Source organism: Narcine bancroftii, chromosome 7 (assembly GCF_036971445.1).
Source record: "Narcine bancroftii isolate sNarBan1 chromosome 7, sNarBan1.hap1, whole genome shotgun sequence".
NCBI lineage: Eukaryota > Metazoa > Chordata > Chondrichthyes > Torpediniformes > Narcinidae > Narcine > Narcine bancroftii.
In genome coordinates, this window is record NC_091475.1 from 104,029,189 (window position 1) to 104,036,180 (window position 6,992).

The following is a 6,992-nucleotide window of genomic DNA, read 5'->3' on the forward strand; positions in this document are numbered from 1 at the left end:
AATTGGTAATGTTTGAAATAAATATTGTATCCTTGGGAACATGTTCATTTTAATGCAGTTTACCCTCCCTATCAACGTTACCGGTAATTCTTTCCAATGTTCTAAGGCTTCCTGCAATTTCTTTATTAGTGACTGATAATTTAGTTTGTACAAGTGGCTTAAGTTATTATCTATCCTGATCCCTAGGTATCGGATTGCTTGTGCTTGCCATTTAAATGGTGATTCTTTTTTAATTTCTGTATAGTCTGCGTTACTCATTGGCATCACTTCACTTTTATTTGCATTGATCTTGTACCCCAATATTTCTCCATATTCCTTCAATTTCTTATGTAATTCTTTTACTGATACCTCTGGTTCTGTTAGGTATAATATGTCATCTGCAAATAAGCTGATTTTATACTCCTTCTTTATTTTTATCCCTTTCATTTTATTTTCTATTCTTATCAGTTCTGCCAAAGGTTCTATTGTTCAGGCGAACAATAAGGGGGATAGTGGACATCCCTGTCTAATTGACCTACTTAATTTAAGGTGACTCGATACATATCCATTTACTGTTACCTTCGCCAATGGTCCATTATACAATGCTTTAATCCAATTTATATATTTTTCTGGTAGATTGAACTTCTGTAATAATTTAAATAAGTAATTCCACTCTACTCTGTCAAAGGCTTTTTCTGCATCTAGAGCAACAGCCACTGTTGGTTTCTTATTTCCTTGAACTGCGTGGATTAAGTTAATGAACTAGTTTGCAGACATTGTCCGCTGTTTGTCTTTTCTTGATAAATCCAGTTTAATCTTGTTTTACTATTTTAGGTACACAATTGCCAATCTGTTTGCTAATAATTTTGCTATTACCTTATAGTCTGAGTTAAGTAGAGATATTGGTCTATATGATGCTGGTATTAATGGATCCTTTCCCGTCTTTGGTATTACTGTAATTATTACTGTCTTACATGAATCTGGCAAATTTTGTGTTTCTTCTATCTGGTTCATTACTTCCAGGAGAGGAGGAATTAATAACTCTTTAAATGTTTTATAAAATTCTATTGGAAATCCATCCTCTCCTGGTGTTTTATTGTCTGGCAGCTTTTTTAATATATCCTGTATTTCCTCTATTTCAAATGGTTTTATTTGTTTGTTTTGTTCCTCTTCTTGCAATTTTAGCTAAAAATTCCTATATTTTATCATCTTTCCCCTTGTTCTCAGTTTGATACAATTGTTCATAAAATTCCTTAAAATTTTCATTAATCTCTGTTGGATTATATGTAATTTGTTTTTCCTTTTTCCTTGATGCCAGTATCGTTCTTTTAGTTTGTTCTGTTTTAAGTTGTCAGGCTAATATTTTATGTGTTTTTTTTTCCCCAGTTCATAATACTTTTGCTTTGTTTTCATTATGTTCTTCTTCACCTTGTACGTTTGTAATGTTTCGTATTTAATTTTTTTGTCCGCCAATTTTATCATTCTTTTTTACTAATTCCTTTTCTGTACTTACTATCTCCCTTTCAAACTGCTCTATTTCCCAATTGTAATCCTTTTTCATCTCAGTCACATAACTTATTATCTGCCCTCTAATGAAGGCTTTCATTGCATCCCATAATATAAATTTGTCTTTCATTGATCCTGTGTTTATTTCAAAATATGTTTTAATTTGGCATTCAATAAACTCCCTAAATTCCTGTCTTTTAAGTAGCATGCTGTTTAATGTCCATCTATATGTTCTTGGTGGGATGTCCTATTGCTAATAATAGGGGTGAATGATCTGATAGTAGACTAGCTTTATGCTCAGTTTTCTTAACTCTCCCTTGAATATGGGCTGACGACAAAAACATATCAATCCTTGAGTAAGTTTTGTGCCTACTCGAATAATATGAAAATTCCTTCTCTCTTGGGTGTTACCTCCTCCATATATCCATAAGTTTCATTTCCTGCATTGATTTGACCATAAATTTGGCTACTTCATTCTTTTTACTTGTCTTTTGTTCAGTTTTATCGAACATTAAGGTTAAAATCCAAATTAAGGTTAAAATCCCCATATTTCCTTGTATGTCTGCAATATTCAAAAAAATATCCTGCATAAACTTTTGATCCTCCTTGTTAGGCATGTATATATTGTGCAAATTCCAAAATTCTGTGTATATCTGACACTTTATCATTGCATACCTCCTGCCGGATCTATTATTTCCTCCTCTATTTTGATTGGTACATTTTGTTAACTAGTATGGCTACACCTCTAGCTTTTGAATTATAGGATGCTGCCATTATGTGTCCTACCCAGTCTCTCTTTAGTTTGTTATGTTCTGCTTCAGTTAGATGCGTTTCCTGCACAAATGCTTTATCTATTTTTTACTTCTTCAACAAAAAAATTTTAGTAGCCTCTTCCTTTTAATTTGGTTATGTATTCCATTAATGTTTATAGTCATATAGTTCAACATGGCCATCTTATATCTTGCATACATCTCTTTTCTACCTCTTTGCCACCTCCATCCCCCTTTTCCCTATTTTCATCTTTTAGTTTTCTCTTATTACACTTAATGTACAACAACACATTTAAGACAAAAAGTACCCCTGCAGTTCTCACATCCACTAATACCTTAACCCCAAAAGATCCCCCCACCCCTCTGAGTTGCTCCATACCGCTTGCCGGGCAACCACAACTCCCCTTTTCATTTGGGTTGTGATCTTGTTCGCAGTGTCAACTGATTTTGCAGTGATGGTTAGTCCCCCTCTACCCAGCCCTCTCCGGAAAACACTTTTTTTTTTAAAACACATATAACAAAGCTCTCTCTCTCTCTTCTTTTTTTTCCCTTACTCCCTTTCTTCCCTTCTCTTTTCCCTCTTTAGTTCTTTACATATACATTGTTTTTACATCTTTATATATACTTTATCGCCATTCTTCATTCTTGTTACATCTTCCTCATCTCTTCTCCTGTCCTGCAAACGTTCTGCGAATTCTTGCGCTTTCTCTGGATCCGAAAACAGTCTGTTTTGCTCCCCGGGTATAAATATTTTAAGCACGGCTGGATGTCTTAATATGAATTTGTAACATTTATTTCATAAAGTTGATTTCACTGTATTAAATTCCTTCCTCCTCTTTAAGAGTTCAAAACTTATAACTGGGTAAAAAAAAATATTTTTGACCCTTGTATTCCAATAGTTTATTATCTTCTCTAATTTTATTCTTTGCCCGTTCCAGTATATTTTCTCTTGTCGTGTATCTCAAAAATTTTACTAAGATGGATCTTGGGTTTTGATGTGCCTGTGGTTTCGGAGCTAATGCTCTGTGTGCCCTTTCTATTTCTATTTCTTCCTGCATTTCTGTCATTCCCAGGAACTTTCGGGATCCATCTTTTTATAAATTCCTTCATGTCTGTGCCTTCTTCACCCTCCCTCAGGCCCACAATTTTTATGTTGTTTCACCTACTATAATTTTCCAACATATCAATTTTCTGAGATAACAACTCTTGTGTCTCTTTAATTGTTTTTGTCACTTTCTTCCAATTTTTCTCTTAAGTCATTCACTTCCATTTCTACAGCCGTTTCCCGCTCTTCCACATTCTCTACTCTTTTCCCTATTTCTGTCATTACCAGTTCTAACCTTTGCATTTTATCTTCTGTTCTTTTCATTTTCCTTTTAATTGCATTAAACTCTAATGAAAACCATTCTTTTACTGATCTCATTTGTTCTTCAAAAAAGACTATCTATATTCTGTTCAGCAGTTTTACCTTCTATTTCTCTTTGTCCATCAGTTTTACCTTCTATTTCTCTTTCTTCTTTTTCCTCTTCTTCTGTGTCTGTATCTGTATCTGTGTTTGTATCTTCTTCTCTTCTGTGTCTCTTCTGTTTTTCCTGATAAGCTGCTTGTATCTCTTTGTCGGGCCTCTTCTTGCTGGGCCTTTTGTTGCTGTTCATCCCCTCCTGGGCTGCTCATCTGTTGTGCTTCCTGACATTGGTCTTCTTGTCGATCTTCCCTCTGTCTGTCTTTCACGTCTGTTTCGTCGCACCCTCTTCTGCTGTCTTCCTTATCCTCCAGCTGAGAGCCCTGGAGTCGGGTGTCCCTCAGCTGCTCGGTCTGTGACAGCCTGCTCCTCTGCTGAGCTCCCCTCCCGCCGGTATCTTCTTTCTCCTTTGATTGCACACTTTTGTGTCTCTGAGAGCCATTTTTGTAGTGCACCGGCTGGTGGGTCGCGACTCTGTAGGGCAGGCACTGACCTCGAGGGTCGGGCACTCCTTGTCACCACAGCATCCTGTTCCTTCCTGCAGGTAAGGCCTTCTTTTTTCTCCGGTGACTTACTTACTTCTTTTTTTCCAGTTGTTCTTACTTTCTCCTTCTTGAAAGCCATCTTCTTTCTCTTCTGTGTATCTTTCTTTATCTTCTATTTCTTGTATTCTATTTTTGTTATGTTTTGCATTTTCCTAACTTTTTTTCCTGTTTTCCTAGAGAGGGCTGGTTTTCCCGACTGGCTACTACTCCATCACATGACTCCTCTGCAAAGAGAAGTGTTGAAGATGCAAATCACATCAAAGAGGGCCGTGCCGAAACAGACTGTTAGTTGCTAACAGGAGTTGCATATAGATCTGGAAACTCAGACTGAAACAACTGTAACTAATGATGATCAAGCTAATGCTGATCTTGAAGCATCAGGTGATTTATTATTTCCAAATGTGTAATTAATTACTTTTTTTTCCACTTAAGGGGAGGGTTAGATGTTTTTCCTCACTTGCCTGAGCCGTTATGTGCAGTATTGTGGTAGGAGCCACGACCTGTCCAGTGGAGGGAAGTAGTGCTGTGGTTTCTTTACTCAGCACTCTCTGGGAGGGTTTATTTTATGTTTTTATATAATTTGTTTGTTGATGATTTTTTTTTTTCTTTTTGATTGTTTCTTTATCTCTTTTTCTATGGGCCAGAGAGATGCACAGGAATTGGTTAGTATTGATGAAGGAAACCTGGGAGAACAGGATTGGAAGAGACTTGGATCTAAGATGATGGATGAAAAGCATATATTAAATTTTCTTAATGTTAATGGGTTGAATATGAAATTAAAATGAAAAGAAAATTAAGTCGTATGAAAAAGCTGAAAGTAGATATTGCATTTTTACAAGAAACTCATTTGACAGAGAAGGAACATCTGAAATTAAAAAGAGATTGGGTGGGCCAAGTGGTAGCTTCATCTTTTAATTCTAAAGCAAGAGGAGTAGCAATATTAATTTTTTTTAATTACCATTAAAAATTGTGTATAATATAATGGATCCTGGAGAAAGATATGTTTTGATTGTCAAATTTATTATGACATGTGGACCATTATCGAGTATTTATGCACTAAATGTGGATGATGAATATTTTATACGGGATACTTTATTTTTGGATGAAGCACAGAAAAAGGTTGTCTTGGTCCATTATTAGATAAATCAGTTAAAACAGTAAGGAGAACTAAAGTGGCTAAGGCTATTTTAAGTTTAATGAAGGAATTAAATTTAATTGATATTTGATGAAAGTTGAATCCTAGAGAGAAATCGTTCTTTTTATTCTCATAGACATGATTCAAGAATAGATATGTTTTTAATATCAACACAGTTACAAGGAAGAATTAGCAATGTTGAATATAAAGCTAAAATATTATCTGATCATTCTTCACTTTTATTGACATGTTTAATTCTTGAGGAAAAGGGTATGCCATATAGATGAAGGTTTAATACTGCATTATTTAAAAAGAGTGCATTTTTGTGATTTTATAAGAAAACAAATTCAATTATTTTTAAAAATGAATTCTAACTCAGTAAACAATAAAGGTATTATTTGGAATGCATTAAAAGCTTATTTAAGAGATCAAATAATAATTTATTTGGCTAAAATTAGAACAATATATAGGTAATTAGAAATATTCCTTCTGAAAGAAAGAAAAAACAATAAATTAATTTTTAAAAACAATATAATACTATTCAGACATATATAACTGAAAAATTCTTTTCTTTGGCTTGGCTTCGCGGACGAAGATTTATGGAGGGGGTAAAAGTCCACGTCAGCTGCAGGCTCATTTGTGGCTGACAAGTCCGATGCGGGACAGGCAGACACGGTTGCAGCGGCTGCAGGGGAAAATTGGTTGGTTGGGGTTGGGTGTTGGGTTTTTCCACCTTTGCCTTTTGTCAGTGAGGTGGGCTCTGCGGTCTTCTTCAAAGGAGGTTGCTGCCCGCCAAACTGTGAGGCACCAAGATGCACGGTTTGAGGCGATATCAGCCCACTGGCGGTGGTCAATGTGGCAGGCACCAAGAGATTTCTTTAGGCAGTCCTTGTACCTTTTCTTTGGTGCACCTCTGTCACGGTGGCCAGTGGAGAGCTCGCCATATAACACGATCTTGGGAAGGCGATGGTCCTCCATTCTGGAGAACGTGACCCACCCAGCGCAGCTGGATCTTCAGCAGCGTGGACTCGATGCTGTCGACCTCTGCCATCTCGAGTACTTCGACGTTAGGGATGAAGTCGCTCCAATGGATGTTGAGGATGGAGCGGAGACAACGCTGGTGGAAGCGTTCTAGGAGCCGTAGGTGGTGCCGGTAGAGGACCCATGATTCGGAGCCGAACAGGAGTGTGGGTATGACAACGGCTCTGTATACGCTTATCTTTGTGAGGTTTTTCAGTTGGTTGTTTTTCCAGACTCTTTTGTGTAGTCTTCCAAAGGCGCTATTTGCCTTGGCGAGTCTGTTGTCTATCTCATTGTCGATCCTTGCATCTGATAAAATGGTGCAGCCGAGATAGGTAAACTGGTCCTCCATCAGCCAGCTCCCCACCATGACTACCAGCCCCCCCACATCTCCATCGGGCACACAAAACTCAAAACGGTCAACCAGTTACTGAAAAATTAATTCAAAGAAAATAAACAAATATTATGAATTAGGTGAAAGGGCTCATAAAGTTTTAGCATGGCAATTAAAAGCAGAACAGACATCTAGAGTGATTAATGCAGTTTAAAAAAATGTTCGGGGCTTATTACGTATA